This window comes from Pteropus medius, unplaced genomic scaffold, assembly GCF_902729225.1.
Source record: "Pteropus medius unplaced genomic scaffold, Ma_sr-lr_union100, whole genome shotgun sequence".
NCBI classification, from domain to species: Eukaryota; Metazoa; Chordata; class Mammalia; order Chiroptera; family Pteropodidae; genus Pteropus; species Pteropus medius.
In genome coordinates this window covers 37,555,032-37,573,232 of record NW_024349800.1, presented here as the reverse complement: position 1 = coordinate 37,573,232, position 18,201 = coordinate 37,555,032, and the positions used below count along the sequence as shown (strand labels likewise).

Here is an 18,201-nt window from a genome sequence, read left to right as displayed (position 1 = left end):
AAAAATATATATGTATCTAATTGCAGAGCACCCAAATATATGAAGCAGATAAAGACAGAACTACACAGAGAAATAGTAACACAAAAACAGGAGATTTACATACCCCACTTTGAGTAAGACATAGATCAACCAGACAGAAGATCATTAAGGAAATGAGACTTAAACAACACCATAGACCAATTTGATCTAACAGGAATATATAGAACACTCATCCAACAACAACAAAATACACATTCTTATCAAGCACATACACACAATGTCTTTCAGGATACATCACATATTAGAGGACAAAAACAGACTTAACGAATTTAAGAAAATTGAAATCACACCAAGTATCTTTTCCAGCCACAGTGGAATGAAACTAGAAATCAACAGCAAATGGAAAATTCACAAATATGTGGATCTAAAACACATTCTTGAACAACCGAGGTGTCAAAGAAGAAATCATAAGAGAAATTATAGAATATCTTGAGGCAAATGAAAATTAAAACACGATATACCAAAACTTATGGGATGCAGCAAAAACAGTGCCAATAGGAAAGCTTTAACAATAAACACCTACATTAAAAACAAAGAAAGATCTCAAATCAACATCCTCAAAAAAGGAAGATAAACTAAACCTAAAGTTAGAAAAGAGAGGAATTAATGAAGATTAGAGAAGAAAGAAACGAAATAGAGAATAGAAAAATAATAATACATCAATGAAATTTAAAGTCGTTTTTTTGAAAAGATAAAATTGGCAAACCCTTAGCTAGACTAAGAAAAAAAAAAGAGAAAAGACTCAAATAACAAAAATCAGAAACGAAAGAAGAGACATTATAGCTCATGTCGTGGATGTAAAAAGGATTGTAAGAGACTACTATATACAATTATATAGTAACAAATTTGTAACCTAGAAATAATGGATAAATTTCTAGAAATATATAACCTACCAAGACTGAATCATGAAGAAATAAAAAATCTGAACAGAACTATAACTAGTCAGGAGATTGAATTGGTAATCAAAAAGTTCCCAAGAAAGAAAAGCCGAGGACTAGATTGCTTCACTGGAGAATTCTACCAAACATTAAAAGAACACTAATTCTTCTCAAACTTCCAAAAAATTGATGAGGGGGGTCTACTTTCAAACTCATTCCATGAGGCCAAATCAGACAAAAGATACCACATGAATGAATGAAGTTGGACTCTTACCTTACACCATGTACAAAAATTAACTCAAAATAAATTAAAGACCTTAATGTGAGACCTAAAACTATAAAACTCCTAGAGGAATACTTAGGGGGAAAAGCTTCATTACATTGGATTTAGCCATGATTTTGTGGGTATGACACCAAAAGCACAAGCAACGAAAGCAAGAATACATAAATATCAAACTTAACAACTTTTGTTCAGCAAAGTGAAAAAGCAATGTATAGATTGGGAGAAGACATTTTCAAACCATGTATCTGATAAGGGGTTAGTATCCAGAACATATAAAGAACTATAAGTCAACAACAAAAAACAAACAATCCAATTTAAAAATGGGCAAAGGACTTGAATAGACATTTCTCCAGTGAAGATATACAAATCGCCAACAAGCAGCATGAAAAGATGCCCAACTTCACTATTCACTAGAGAAATGCAAATCAAAACCACAATGAAATATCACCTCAAACTCATTAAGATGGCCACTATGAAAAACAGTATGGAGGGTCCTCGAAAAACTAAAAACAGAATAAGCATATGATTCAGCCATCCCCATTCTGATTATAGATCCAAAAGAATTGAAAGCAGAGTTTTGAAGAGATATTTGCACACCCATGTTCACTGCAGCAATTTTCACAGTAGCCAAGAGATGAAAGCAACCTGAATGCTCATCGATATATGAATGGATAAAGAAAATATGGTATATACTGTACACATACAGTGAAATATTATTCAGTTTTAAAAATAAGTAAATTTTATTATTTGCTACATACAATATGAATCATTATGCTAGGTGAAATAACCAGTCACAAAAAGGTAAATACTTGATAATTACACTTGTATGAAGTCTCTAAAGTAGTCAAACTCTTAGAAACAGAAAGTAGATTGGTGGTTTCCTGATGCTGGGGGAAGTGGAAAACTAAAGTTTCTTTAGTTTTAATATTTGTTTTGTTTCACTGTTTTTGCTTTCTTCTTCAGGGGCCTCTATTATATGTATGTTGACTCTTCTTTGTGTCTTCTATATATTTTACTTTATCTCATGTCTTTATGATTTCTCTTTGTTTCTTAAAAGATTTTTTCTTTTCACTTTCTATTTTTCTTAAAGCATTATCAATTATGTTTATTTATTCTCATGTTTTTGTGGTTTTATTTTCATTTTTGAAAAATATTTTTTTTATTTCTAATTTTTTTATCACCTTATTTCTGGGTCTAATTGTGATTTATGTTCTTTAATATCGTCTATCATTTTCTTAATTTCTTTCAGCTTATTTTGAAGTGTTAAGTTAGAATTTCCATCTGTTTTATGGGCATGTGTTTATTTCATGTTTTTATTATCTATAGATATAATATTTCTCTTTATTCTTTTCTAATAGGAACTTTCTATGGGATTCAACTGCAGTCTTTTTTTGTGGATTATTTTTATGCGAAAGTAATTATCCTCAACATTTAGGTAGGAAGGTTGTGTCAGAATAGCTTTTCTAGCTTTATAGTTCTAGAACTCTCAATTGTTTTCAAAAATAGGACCTCATACATTATGAAATTTTCTGTTTCTTCTCCTCCTCCATTTTATCTGGATCTTCTCTTTCTTTTGACCATAGTGCACCATCCTGTTTAGTTTGCATCTCACTTTTAGGCATTTTTCCTTCATGAGGGCAGCTTCAGACCCTTTGCACTCTTACCAGAAAATGGAATGGGAAATAGTCTCTGTTTTTCAGTTGCACTTCTCAAATTGGTAGTCTCTGCTTTCCAGGGAGTACCCTTTAGTGATTTGGAGGTTCATGGTTTGTTCCCACCTGTTGTATTTTGTCATTCATGGAGATATCTTGTCAACTAGTTTTGTTGTAGTTGTGTCCATGGGTTTTGTTTTTTTTATTTAAACAGTATGCTACTATCCTGATTTTAAAAACTAAATATTGAATTTTGCTATATATTACTAAAATAATATCTAGAAAAAATATTTCTATTTATATAGTATGTATGGTTGTTATTTTCTCCCTTAGGTTTATTCTGGAATTGTCAATTCACAAAAAATAACACCTTATTGAATTTTTATTTCCATTTTATTTAATATTTGTGAGGTTAACCACTTTTCAAGTATTTATAGTCTGCTGCATTTTTTTCTATTATTAATTGTTTATTCTTTTGTCTATTCCCCCATTGATATGCTTGTCTCTTTCTTATTGATGTCTAAGATCTCTTTGAATATTAGGGATATTAACCTTTTATTTGTTATGTTTTGTTAATGTTTCCTCCCCACCTGTTTGCCTTTCACACTTTAAAAAATTGTCAAAAATTCTATATATTTAGATATGTCAGCATTTATTATTATTTCTTATCTTATGAAATTATAACATATATTATTCAATTACATTAAATATGGAATGCTTTAAATAAATGACATTCAAAGATTAACTAAAATATTTGTCTTGGAAATTTCTGAGCCATAAAGCTTTGAAAATTATTAAGAGAATACAGGATGGACAAGATAGTATGTAAATTTGAAGAGCAATAACCAAAATCAATTAGGTATCCTAAACTAAGGCAATAATTGAAAGGTTAACTTAAGGAACTGCGATGTTATTGATGGTATATATGAATAGAGTGCTTGAGATATGGAGTATCATAGAAGAGGTTAGTGAGATAAATGGGAATTAGTTTAGATGGTGTACACACACATTTAGGTATATACACACATATATAAACATATATATGTGTATGTGTGTCTGATATCTAATAAATAGATGGTAAGAAGAATATGGATTCAAATAACTACAGGATATATGTTTATATATTCATATATATGTATTTAAATTTTATATATATACACACACACACATATATATGTGGTAGATATTTGGATATATGTTAGTTATTATAGATCCTCAAAGGAAAGGAATCAGTTGGGTGCTGAATGAAGAAAGCTAATATTTATATAAAATGTTTACTCTGTTGGTAGCCATTGTGTTTTCATGTATTTTTTTTTAAAAGTAAACTTTACAACAATGTTGTGTGGTAGATATTATTTTCCCTATTTCGTAGATGTTGGGAAAGTGAATTGGCATATTAGAAAAAACATGGACTTTGGAGTTAAGTAATTAGGTGGAGTAAGCTTAACCACTGACTAGCTGTGTATAACTTTGGTCAAATCACTCCCCTCTCTGAGTCTTGGCTGTCTCATGTAAAAAGGAGATAAAAATAGTATTTTACTCCAAGGGGTAGTAAAGATTTTCAAAGGAATTATTTATGATTTTTCCCAAAAGAATAAAATAAACAATATTATTTTAACCAATGCATAAAATTTGCTTTTGGAGTTCATTTGAATGGTTATTATTTCTTATTGTGAAGATTAAATGAGATAAGGCAGATAAAGTAAATTCCATAGTAGTCATTTAATAAATGGTGGCTATTACTACTGTTTTGTGAGGCTCAATGTCCAAGGTTCGAACTTGTGTGTCAGCTTTTAAAAGCCTCTTTACACGAAAATATTCATGTAAAAACATTTATAATACAAATATTTCATATATCCTCTCATTTTAACAAATATATATAGATGATACAAGGTAAGGCAAACCCTGAAGATACAAAAAAGTAAGACATGGTTTCTGTTATGTAAAAGCCACAGTCAGATGAGAGGGCAGGCTAATAAAAGAAAGAAGTGATTGCTTTCTTGAAATTATGCAAGTCATAAAACAGCATTTTGGAGCCTGGTTTTTAACAGATTTTGATTCTTCAGATAAAGTTATATATCGATGGTTTAAATGTTGGAGTTGAATAATAAAATAAATTTGCTTATATACATTTAACACCTCCTTATATAATCATTATTATATATTTTTCCTAGCTGCTTTAAAATCTGTGCACATTTCCTTCCTACCTCTCTTGAGAGTGGTATGTGACCAGCACATTTCAGTTATTATCATGAGGAATAAACCAGAAGAGAGGAAAGATGGGGGAACAGCTGATTTAGCATTTACTCTTCCAGGATTTAGGGTGTAGGGGCAGCAGGAATGTTTCCATCGATGAAATAGTGGTTGAACTGCCATGTGGCACATCTTACTATCAATCATCACTAAAGAGAAAACCAGAGATACGGATTGCTATTGGCCAAAGTATGTTTTTGTGGGTATTTTCTTTGTGTTTCACTTTATGAAAAATTATAGGCCTTATATTAAGAAACCAAGTAGTTTATGTAATGGAAACCTCATTAGTAGATTTTACATATTATTTACCAAAATGCTAACAATCTGTGTTTTAAAAACTAAACATTAAACCATTAACAAATTAGATCTAAATAAATAATTCCATTGTTGAAGAAGGATCATGGTGGTGGATGATATACCAAAGCTTTTTTTTCCAAGGGCACTGTGTTTAGTACATTTTAGAAATAATTCCATAAAACAGTTTAAATTTTAAAATGTGTAATTAGAGAGATAAATTACCTAAAGAAAACAAGTTATACACAACAAATTTCATTTAATATAGAATAACCATCTTCTGGACAATGAAATATTTCTGTCTCATGATTTTACTCCATAAGGAATTTTTAATAGAGACTGAGGTTACAAAATATAAAAACAAACCCTTTATCCTCGGAGAATTTACAGTTTAATAAGTAAACTATCCAGTAGAAACCCAAATAACAAAAGCTAAGACAGTTTATGAAGAGAAAATCCAACCACCCAGGGAGGTGATAAACTTGCTAGGATCATAGTCCTCTATGGCTGATTTTTGATTAATGGAGTACTCATCATTTAACTGTGCCCTTCTTTTACAATTGCCTTTCAACCAGCAAACTGGAACCAATTGTTCTATTTAGAGATTATCTGTGAGGCACCATCCAAATTGAATGCTATCAAGCAGCAATTACATGAATTCCAGCATAGATTATCTGCTTACTCACAGCACAGGAGCAAAAAGAATGATCTGTTTTAGAACTCTATTAATTTCATCACATGATACGTGGCATCATATGAGCATATGAGCATCATAATAAACATCATAATTCTTTGGAATTGGGAAGTATCTCTGAACTTAACAGAAATTTAGGGTATAAAAAGAAGATAAGCATTTGGAGAAAGAAAAAGTGAAAAAAAAAAGTTATGTGCTGGAGTAATTTTTTTCAAAAACGATATAACCAGGCAGCATGTTCTATTGCTATTTAATTCCTTTATGTCTGTCAACTCATCTAGATCTCAAATCTCTAATGCAGTGATTGCTTAAGGTTCAAATTCAGCATACAACTGTTCTGGGTCTCTCTCACCTCCCTACATCAAAAGCTCCTCCTCTGTATTCCAAATAGCATTGTATGTTATCTTGATAAATTGCATTGACACGACTGTGGATGCATTGAAACACTCTGTGTTGAAATACTTGATTTTCACATTTGCCTTCTTATATTGGTGAAATATAAGCTCCTCAAACTAGTAACTGCCTTATTCAGTACCTGGTACACTGAAGACTCCATGTAAAATGAAGCCTCAGTAAATAGAATATGTACTTAGAAACAACAACATAGACACTTAATGTGAAATTGGCACAAGAATAAGACCTGAGATACAGTGATAGATGCAATTCAGGAATGTTACAAGAATAATAAGACCTGAGACACAGTAATAGATGCCATTTAAGAATATTACTGTACTCTTCCCTTAACCATGGTTTGCTTTCCATGGTTTCAGTCAACTACAGTTCGAAAATATTAACTGAAAATTTGTTATCTTGAAAAAAGAATATAAAACTGGGCCTTATATGAAAAGTAGGAGTTTGTAGACATAGGTAAGAATAAGGAGATATTTTGAAAATCAACTGGTGTGCCCAAAGCAGAGCTAGCAACATTCATTTGGCCCGAGGATGGTACCAATAGGGAAGAGGAGTGTTGGATAGCCCTCTTATTAAATTAAATTAAATTTAATTAATTAACTAATTAATTAATTTATTTTTCAACCCACCCCCTCAGCTTTATTGAAGTACAATATACAATTAGTTGTTTATATTGACATTGTACAATTCAATGAGTTTTTTCAATTATAGTTGGCATACAATAATATATTAGTTCCAGTTGTACAACATAGTGATTAGAGATCTGTATAACTCACAAAATGGTCACCCTACTAAATCTAGTATCCTTCTTCCTCCTTACATATTTTTACAACATTGTTGACTATTTTCCTTATGCTACACTTATATCTCCATGACTGTTTTGTATCTATCCATTTGTACTTCTTAATCCCTTTGCCCTCTTTCATCATCCCCTCCCCCTCCCCCCACCACCTCTCCTGTCTGGATAGCCCTCTATTTTAAAGGGAAATTTCATTCAAAAAGCCTCATGCATGATCTTATTTTCATTTTGATTTACTAGAGTCATATGGTAGGCATATCAACATTACCCTTCAAATGCATCTTTAGAAATTAGGAATTTCTAAAATAGAAATATTCTGTGATCGCATCTCTGAGAACCATCTGCTCTCCTACCTATGTCCCTTAGAACTGAAGCTTTAGGATATCCATCAAAACCTTTTCTTTTTTTCTTATTATATAATGTATACTGACTGAAATGTTATTGCATTTGATTTTTGTGTAAAACAGGATTAAGTCACTGTTTAAAAAAAAGTGAGATGACTTGATGATTTAAAGAAAAGGCTTCTTCTTAATATATTTAAGAATCTAAAATGTCTCTTGTCCTTAGGGTAGCACTATAGTTCTTTGGTGCTTGAGTCGCTATTGCTGTCTTTGTATACTGTAGCTACAAAGAAAATTATAGTTTTTAAACTATTTATTCCAGGTGCTTTCAAAATGAAGACACTACAAAATGGTAAAGTGTATTGTTGAAAAAAAATAAGAGATTATTAATTCCTTAAAGATCAAGAATATTACAAATGCAAATGATCCCACTCATTAGCAATATGGGGTCCCTTTACAGGTTTGTATATTGTAATATGTTCTTAAAATGCGATAGATATGACTTTATAGCATAAACTATTTACAGTTTTCAGCTGCTGAATCCTTTTTGTTGCTGTAAAATGTGTTCATTTTATTGTGACAATATATATCAAGAGTATAAGCAAATTTTAAAATTTTGTCACATTCAGGTTTTTATACTTTATGCATTTTTAAGAACTTTGAGTAATTCAATTCTATAAAATAAATTGTCTTGTAAAAAATACATTAACATCCTGTGTTACATGTATCAGTGCTCAATAATTTTTGTTGAATTAAATTATACCCACAGATGTTTAATAAAAAGAGCACCTGATTTGTAATCTACAGTCCTGGTAGCCTTGGGCAAGTCATATACTTTCCCTGTCCTTTAGTTTCCTCATCTGTAAAGTGGAGATAATATTTCACAGGGATGATCTAAGGATCAATGTTTAGGAAGAAAAAGCCCTTAGCACATGACAAATGGTGGGTACAGACTCTATCATAGCTATTATTATTGTCCAAGTGGCTTATTAATGAAGTAATAAAAGAAAGATTTATGCAATTGTATTAATAATAGTTCTGGGTCATAGACTCTGTGAAAGTAGTACAGTGAGGATACAGAGAATTTAGGAAAATAAAGAATATGTAAATGAAACATGAGAAACACTGGAAATGTTTTACCACATATGTATATCTAATCACTATGTTTTAAAAAGCTCAATAAAAATCCAGTTTGCTATAGTTCATTATTAAGTTAATAGGAACTTGGAGATTTGATCTAATAAAGCAACATTTACTTCATAGTAGAGCAAACCCATGATACCATCAGAAAGTTTGGAGAAGCGCAGAATTAGTGTACACAAGTATGTACCCTGAGAACCACCTGATATTTATTGGGCTGGTGTGTTACTTTCCATACAATGATATTGTTTACATACAAATATAGTTCAAATAAATTTGCTTAACCCTATTACAAATAGAAACTTTTTAAACTGTATCTCCCTACCTTAGTTTGGAAATTGAAAAAAAAAAATTAAAGTTGAAAAGTTAAACTATAATGATTAAATAAACAATTTAAAAATAATGCCTGTCTGTAGCTGGAGAAAATGATTATAATAATTCAAAAGTAGTCTACGGCCATGCCACCCTGAACAAGCCCGATCCCATCTGATCTCGGGAGCTAAGCAGGGTCAGGCCTGGTTAGTACTTGGATGGGAGACTACCTAGGAAGACCAGGTGCTGTAGGTGTAAAAAAATAAAAAATAAGGGATTGTAAACTGACAAGGTCCTTGTAATCTGTAAGGTCAACCAAGGGTTGCCTTGCCTAAAAAAAAAAAAATTCAAAAGTATAGTTTTAAAGCCTTTTTATACCTATAATTATTAGGTGCCCATCATTTTTGATTGAACACTTACAATTTCTTCTATTTCTCTATCTTGCCTAGCTGCCATTTCTCACCTATGAAGGGGATTGAATGTCCATCAGAGCTTTTGTCAGTAGCACAGAATAGTCATTTGAAGAAGATGGTGGCAGGTCAGATATGTAAAGACACGTAAAAAAAAATTAAGTTGGTAGGCCTAAATTCGGGACTATAAACATACCTATAATGGTAGAGCCATGGGCTAGGCCTTGGCACCGGTGAAAGATGGGAGTGTCAGAACTCAGGGGGTTAACTTGCTGTCTCACACAAAGGGCAGGATAATACTTCTCTGTACAGTCCTCGGTGGCAAACACAGCCTATGTAAAGCTGCAGTGACCGTTTATTTCAGTGGCCTTAAAAAATATATTTATTTACCATAGATTTAATGTATAAAATTAAGAGCAATGTATATTAAATGTTTTCTGGGAATCTGATTTTGCGACAGGAGTTCTGAATGATACTCAAAAACAAATTCTAAGGTTTTGTTTTTTATGGAAACATGATAAATATCTGGGTAGTTGGCTAAATTTTTTAATATTCATCTGTCTAATAGTTCAGGAATAGTCAACATTTCAATAATAATTTTATTTGCTTTTCATAGCTCCAAATTGGATATTGTTTTGTTTCCTTGTTTTGTCCTAAGTATGTTTTTTTTTCCTTCCCTTGCCATTTGCTGCAATTATAGACAGAGGTTTAGAGTTTAGCATTTGCAACATCTTGCTGTTGAATTCAAATGTCGGTTGATGGCATGTCTGTAACAGTATAGTGGACAATGTTTACTTATTTTCATAGCTTGAGTGCTACTTGACTCTGACTGAATGGTTTTCTGCTATAAAATTTTCTTTGGTTTATAAGCCTACTCTACCTTGGCTTCTGAATATGCCGAAATCCTTTACTTCTGCCCTTGAGTATAACGCCTTTTATTTTTGAACATTTAAAATGCTCTCAAATCTTTAACAATAATAAAGGTGTTGGCTATTTTAATTAATAAATATGGACAAAATAAAAACAAAGGGAAACCCTTTGTTTTGTCATTCGATGGTTACAATAAAAACATAGAAAAGTTAATTGATTTTCCGTTCCAAGAAAATTATTCTAGTATCTTTGGTACCTGTTACTACCCATAAAGGCTTGAGTTTTTGAGTACTCAACAGTAAACATCTTTAAAAATGTATAACCTTGTTTAAAATAACCTGAAAATCCCACAAGGAATTGTTGGCTTTATGGTTACTTCATTATAGAGTAAAGTAAACTCTAGGAAGATGGGACTTATTGTGGTAACTGGCATTCTATACTCTATAAACACTTTCCCTACTTTTGTCCCTTTGCAGTGAGTCTCAGCAGAATGCCTCTCTTTTGTGGCTTTGTTGGTATGGCTTGGCACTAAGTGACATCAGATTAGCGACTGGGGAATGACTTTGTGAAACTGTTTATGGAAATGAATTTGTAGAGTTCAAGGCTGTGTTTTTTCTATGTCAAATCACCTAGCAACTTTAGATTCAGGCAAAAGTTGAGTTTATTTTACAAAACACGAAAAAGCTTTTAAACCAACGTCTTTGAGGTAAATCTGTATCAAAAGTGAGGCCACCTGCTGTTAAGAAAAGTACTTACACAGTCAGCACATTTCTGTCCCCAATAGAGGGTACTGCTGAGTAAAACACTGCCATTATTGTTCAGATCCAATAGGTGGCAGCAGTTCCTGCAGTTTCAGAGCATAACAATGGCTTGATTTGTGGGTCTAAGAATAAAGCTGTCATGAACTCATGGGTTTAAGGACTCTTCTTTGAAATGTGATACATGAAAATTACCATTAGTTTTAGTTTCCCTTTAAAGATTTAAGTAGCTTATCTTTCTTTTAAGTTCCATTTTATATTTTAAATCATGTCCCCAAATGTTCACAGCCATAATTTTATGGTCATACATTATGAAGTATAAATCTTTAGGTAATCTGAGAACAAGACAGGATAGAAACTTTTTTTCTCTCCCCCTCCCCCAGTTACAGGAATAATCCATCGTTAATTTTTACTGCCACTGAAATCTTGGGAAGGAAATCCTGGTTGCTATACAAGCGTAATTTCCTTCATGTTCAGGAGCTGAGTGGTTAATGGTTTAACGTTGCCATTCACCTTCTAGGAGGCTTTGAATCAAATTGTAGCGCCTGTAAAAGAGTGATTTTGTAACTATCTTTAATAAATACTGTGGTTTCCCTTTAGTAGACTCAGAACTGGGGAAGTAGGCACTCATAGAGCTGTTCAACCACTTTTTGCCTCTGAGAAGCAGCAGTCATTATTAGTGTGGCTGTTCATTTAAACACACAAGCATACACACATACCACAAGTCCCTCTGACCACCCAAAATAAACCCACATTAAGTATAAAGATTGTCATTCATTTCATTTTAATGGTCAAAGTGATTATTTAAAAAAGTTTTCCTGCCAATTATTTTAATCCAGAGAGTTGCAAAATTCTAAAAGAAACTAGTTTTTTGGTTCAAGTTAAAATATTTCAACCTACCTTGAAATGTTTATTCATAAATTCAACAACCTTTTTCTTATTGTTTGAATTAATTATCCAGAAAATTTATGATAATTTATTCAAATTAATATAAAAGTCTGGGACTCCTTTTTTTTTTAATTTAGGAAAGACTATGTTCTCTTTATTTATCATTTGCAATAACAGAGTAGTAAATTAACTGCAATGTATGAGAATCTAATATATTTCGAAGGGAAGAGGTTATTTTTTGGAGCTATATTTATTAATTAGATATCTTTTGAACTCTACTGAATCTTAGTTTTTGGAATCTGTTAAGTAAATACATTATTGAACTCTAAAAACATACATATTTATATGTAGTACACAGATATTTAGAGGTGCATATATACATTTCTTGTAGGTAAAGGAAATACAGCTTTATGAGGTGTGGAACATTTGAATCATACAAGTGAAAAGATATATGTCTATATCAATCATCCATATATCAAAATATTTATTCACTTGTATGTTCAGAATGGTGTTTTTCATAAGGGATGATGGGTGTTATATATACCTCTGTATCCCATTTGTTGCGTATGAAAGGAAACAGAGTTATAAAAGCAAAAAAGTTTACTAGGAAACTTCTATGCTCTTAATACTTATATTGTGTGTGTATTGTCTGCTACTTGGCAAACGTATGTTGTTTTAAATGCAGCTACTAGGAGCAAAAATACAAATCAATTTATTTTTGAATGTTTTTAATATTTTAAGCACATAAAAAATATTTTTATGGCATAATGATAATTTAATTATGTGTAAATATATTTCTTTTGTCCTTGCTGTTGTTTTTTAACATATTTAAATAGCTAGCTATGTAGCCAAAATTCATCACTTAAGGCAAGGCTCTTTTGGTTACCTGGCAGTATTGTTCACTCTTTAAAAATATTTCAGCCAGATACACACCAAGATGTTACAAAATGAATTCCATGTATATATTTTTATAATTCTCTTTCAGAACATTATGTTAGAATTAACCTCTATTTATTAGTTTCTCATGTAAATTGTGAATATGTAAGGGTGATCACTTTGCTCTAGTTTCTAATTTTTATAAAATATTTTAATAAAATGATTTATGTTCTTCAGTAAATTTATATTGCTAGTGAACAAAATATTCCTTAAAATTAGAGTTGATTTTACTTTTTGTAAGTAAAATAATTTTGATACTGAAATTCTTTATTTCTAAAATAAAATGGAAAGCCTTTGATTGGTTAGATGCTAAGAATGCTTGGAGTTGTTTTCAGCAAATGAAATGTATGTAGGCTTAAAAAATAAAGTAAAAAAAAATTTAAGCATATAAATATAGAAAAAGAAAATGAGATACTTGGTAAAGTTTGAATGGTTTAGACTCATTTAAAGCCAAATTTTAGTATTTCTTTTCAATTCCTTGTAATTTAAAATTTTGCCAATCTGAAATGATTTTGCATTTTATTTTCCCATATTGAGTAATAGTAAGCTTTAATGTTAGTAAATATTACCTAAAAGATGTTCACGGAAACTGTTTACATGTTTAAGAAGACAGGATAAGATTAACTCTCATATTTTGAGGGGAGTTCTAAGGCTTAGAGAATAGCATAATAGACTGATAGGGAAAGACTTTCAAGAGAGGAAGCACAGAGACTAAAATGTATGAATTTAAGAAAGCAGCCAACATAATAAACTCTTGACTCTAAGTAATGGCTGTTGAATGGAAATTTTTATTAATTGCAATTTTCTGTTTAACTGATTTCCCATCTGTACATCCCGAATGTGTGACCAGTTTTGTGAGCATTAGTATGTAATAAGGTAAACTTAACTTTGAACATATACTAAAAATAATTTCTTTTAAAAAAATTATTCAAGGGGTACACTGGGACCTTTAATCTGAACGCTTACCATCATGAGCATCTATTGCTATTTTAGAATCCTGTTTAAGGGGGAAAAGAATTTGATAATGATTGAGCTTTCTGGTTTCCTGGGTTCCAGGTAAATCAGGATTTGTTAATATTAATTCTATAAATTTAAGTAAAGAATTACTTATAAACATTTAGCTAAAATATTATTGCATAAGCATGGTTCTTTTCTGAGTCATATAATTAAAAATAACAGGACCTCAAGCCACTTTTTCCCTGAGTGGCTTTCTACAAATTCCTGGCCCCTAATTCCTGGCCCTTAGAGATAGTCTTATTCACTCTAGGGCAGCTCTGTTCTTTCTTAGACCTGAAACTGTAGAGTCTATGCTGGATATTATTAATCGGTATGTTTCTTTCTGTATAGGGGAGAGTGATGATTGGCAAGGTCAATTAGTATCATAAACATTCTAGGTAATCCAGTATATGGGGGAAACTGTTCTTTCCCTTCATGTATGGCACATTTCCTTCAGAACCTGCAAAAGGGACCTCCCAAGCCACTGGCATATAACATCAGGCTCTGCTTAAAGTTAACATTGTAAAAGGTACCAACTGTATCATAAAGAATTATGATGCCAGTGCTACAGCTTTAAGTGCTCTCAAATCAAATCAACTGTTGTACATAGCATACATGCTGTGGGCAAGACATGTGCTTAGCACTGTATAAAAACACAATGAAGACTCCTGCAAATGACATTCTCCCCTTCAGGCCTGACTGACCAGCCATTTACTCTCTCATCTAAATGAATGTTACCTTCAGTCAGTATGGGAGAACACCCGATGTGAAATTTAGCTTCCCTACTTAACATTCAATTTAACCTTCGATGGGAAGTCAACTTCCCATTCGATTTAAGTATTTTTTTCTTAGTCTCTCTTATGTTCCTTTGGAAAAGCAATGATGAGATCAAAATTAATACTCATGAATTAAACCACAATTATTGAGCTTTACTATTTTTAAGGTGTAGGGATCCAACAGTTCTTGTCCTGAAGTCCTTTGTAGTCTAATGCAGGGATCCCCAACACCGAGCCACTGACTGGTATCAGTTGTGGCCTGTTAGGAACCGGGCCACACAGCAGGAGGTGAGCTGCGAGCCAGCTAGCAAAGCTTCATCTGTATTTGCAGCCGCTCCCCAGCACTAGCATCACTGCCTCAGCCCACCTCAGATCATCAGGCATTAGATTCCCATAGGAGCACTGATCCCTGGTGCCAAAAAGGTTGGAGATCGCTTGTTTAATGCACTGTACTATCCTTGTAATCATCACCTAGTGAATACAACATAGCCAATACAATTGCTCTTTCTCGTATAGAAAGTCTTGATGGCACAGCTCTAACTGGAAGCCTGGAGTCTTGACTTCTATTTTGAGAGCTTGCACTTCTAAAGTTGCTTGTAGGTTGGGTATTGAGAATTCAGAGCCATGAGGACATATAAAAGTCATTATGTAGCTAAAATTCTAAGAGAAAATAATGTCGTTACAGTTCTTATAAAAATATAAAACAAATGATTACATAGATTTAAACAAAAGGAGAGTAATTTCCAGAAAACCATTTACATTCTAAAATTCTATCAATTTTGTTATTCCACTTGATTTTAAAGGGTGACATGAATGGAACTTTCTTAATCTACCCTGAGACTTTTAGAAGTATATGTATGGTGCTGGCAATTATCATAAAATATATTTCTAGATAGGTCTGAATAGTTGTCTCTTTAAAAAATGTTTCCTTGCAAAATCTCCAAGGGACTGAAGCCAGTTTCGAAGGATCAAGAGCTTGCTCTTCAGGCAGTGCCATGAGCCTTCAACGGGAAACATGTCATATGATACCTCATGCCTTTTCTGCCGAACTTTGTGCTCTTTATTATACAAAGTCCTGAAGAGGAGAAACATACTCCAAAGAGATCTGAGGTTATTGGGAAGGAGTCAGATGAAGTACTGTTAGCAGCAATTGACAGATGATTCTAGTATTTGTATGGAAATGCAAAGGACCAATAATAATCAAGATAATCTTGAAGAAAAAGAAGAACGTTGGAAGATTTACACTACTAGATCAAGATTTATTATAAAGCTATAGTAATTAAGAAAATGTAGTATTGGTGTAAGAATTAACAAGAGTCTAATGGAATAATATAGAGTCCAAAAATAGACACATGCATATATGGAAACTTGATTTTATGACATAGATACATTGCAGAACAATGGTGATGAATGGTAAATTTTATTTTTTTAATTTATAAGAGTTTATTTGAATTTATTTGAGCCAAACAGATGACACGTCAGAAAGGAAGATCTCAAATGCTTTTGGGTGGTATTTTCAATAAAACTTTCTGAGCCAATAGGATAGAAGAAAAGAAATCATGATCCCTTACCTGACATCATATACAAATAGCAATTTTAAGTGGATCATAGATCTAAATGTGAAGCATGAAACAGTAAAGCTTCTAATGTAAATATATAAGAATACTATCATGACCCTTAGGCAGGCAGAGATTTCTTAAATGGGATAGAAAACATAACACACAGGAAAAGATTGATAAATTGGCTTACGTTATAGTTAGGGACGTCTGTTACTGAAGGACACTGAGGGAAATCAGGCGAGCTACAGAGTAGGAGAAGATATTTTCAAAGCACATAGCTGACTAAAAACTTGTTATAAAATCTAAATTCAACTTTGCTATCTCCTTTGTAAAATGCTTAAAATTGAACTAACTGAAGAGAAAATGGAAGAGAAGGAAACTGATGAGGTCACTTACAAATGATAAGCAAATGCAGAGTATGCCAGAGATTGTGACAAGGTCTTCACTATTTACCTTTTTTGAGGTTTCCAGCAAGTCGTGCCAAGGGCTGGAGGGAGTCATGGGGGCGGGCCAGTAGAGGGTAATAGGGAGTGTTAAGAGAACTTTAAAAAATAATGAAATTGAAAGTTGATCTGCTTTTAATTATTACCATGTACCAGCAATTTAAAAAAAATGCCAGTAATAAAATCTGTCTCTCTATTGGGGTAGACTATTCCTGCCATGCCCGCCCTTTGGTAAACCACAGGTTTCTGGTGTATTTAAAAAAATGAAGAAAATGCCAAAACGGGGCTATAAAAATTGTGGAATGTTTTAAATGTCTTCATTTAATAAATTAATTCTTTTAATATAAAAATTAATATAATTGAACTATTCATAGGGTAATTGCATAATTTATAAAAATATGAATTCACAGTGCACTATGATAAATGGCTTGTCTTTCAGGCCTGTCAGTGTATCTCTTATGACTATACTTATGACCTCCTTTTGATATGCTTTGTGACTATGAGGCAGGAGCATACAGTTCTCTTATTTTTTTACCCATTGTGCCCCCTAAACCAGAATGGGCCTTGTTTAATTGGTAACTATTTGTCTTAAAGTTAACTTGAGAATTAAAGTTATTTGAAACTATCAACAAATTTGTAACAAAATCTTGGAAAACACAAACTTCAGAAAATGTTTCCTTTCTTTTTTAAATAAATTAAGTAGCCAGACTTAGTTTTACTAACATTATTGGTTCATCCTTTTTTTCCAGATTTGTTGATATAATTGACATATAATTGATTCACCTTAATTTCAGATTCCAGCAGACCAACTTTTTGAAATGTGATATACTAGTTAGTAGTTAGTAGTTTGGATACTACAGATATGTGACTATTATCATCTAGATTTTAATTATGATTTTATTGGTCATTGGATTTTGAGGGACAGAGAGAAAAAGGAAGGAAATGAACATAAACCTCATAGAGACTACATGAAGAATAATGAAATTATATTTCTTATAAAGATTTGAGTTCTTATTTGCCTAGAGAATGCTGGCATGTGAGGATAAAGAAGATTCACTAGTATCTTCTAACATTTATTTAGAAGCAAAAGCAAATTATACTTGAAAATGAAACTTAGACAACGGTTAAGAGTTTATTTCCTCTTAAAATTATCAGCTTTCATAATTTAAATTGTATTTTTTTATTTTCCTATTTTTTGATGGTTAGTCAATACTTCTATCCAACACGGACAAAGTATTAAACTGTAATACTAATGTGTTCTTAAGTTTCTCAACTCCTTTTATTTCTAGAAAAAAATTAAAATGTAAAAAAGTTTTAGAAATTAAAAAAACAAACAACTGATCACGGTAAACAGTGTAACTAAGATTAGATTTTTTTTTTTTTTTGTATCTGGAAATATATTTGGCCAATATAACTAAGGGCAAAAGTAATAATTGACTACCGTGATGACATCTCTTGATGCATTTTCC

At 32.0% G+C, this 18,201-nt stretch overlaps 1 protein-coding gene and 1 pseudogene across 1 annotated transcript in view; both read left to right on the top strand.

Annotated features, from left to right (window-relative positions):
- The window catches only part of CAMKMT (calmodulin-lysine N-methyltransferase), a 339,386-nt gene that overhangs the window by 97,592 nt on the left and 223,593 nt on the right, over window positions 1–18,201 (top strand). The window lies entirely within an intron of this gene.
- LOC120622182 (uncharacterized) lies at window positions 9,233–9,351 on the top strand (annotated as a pseudogene).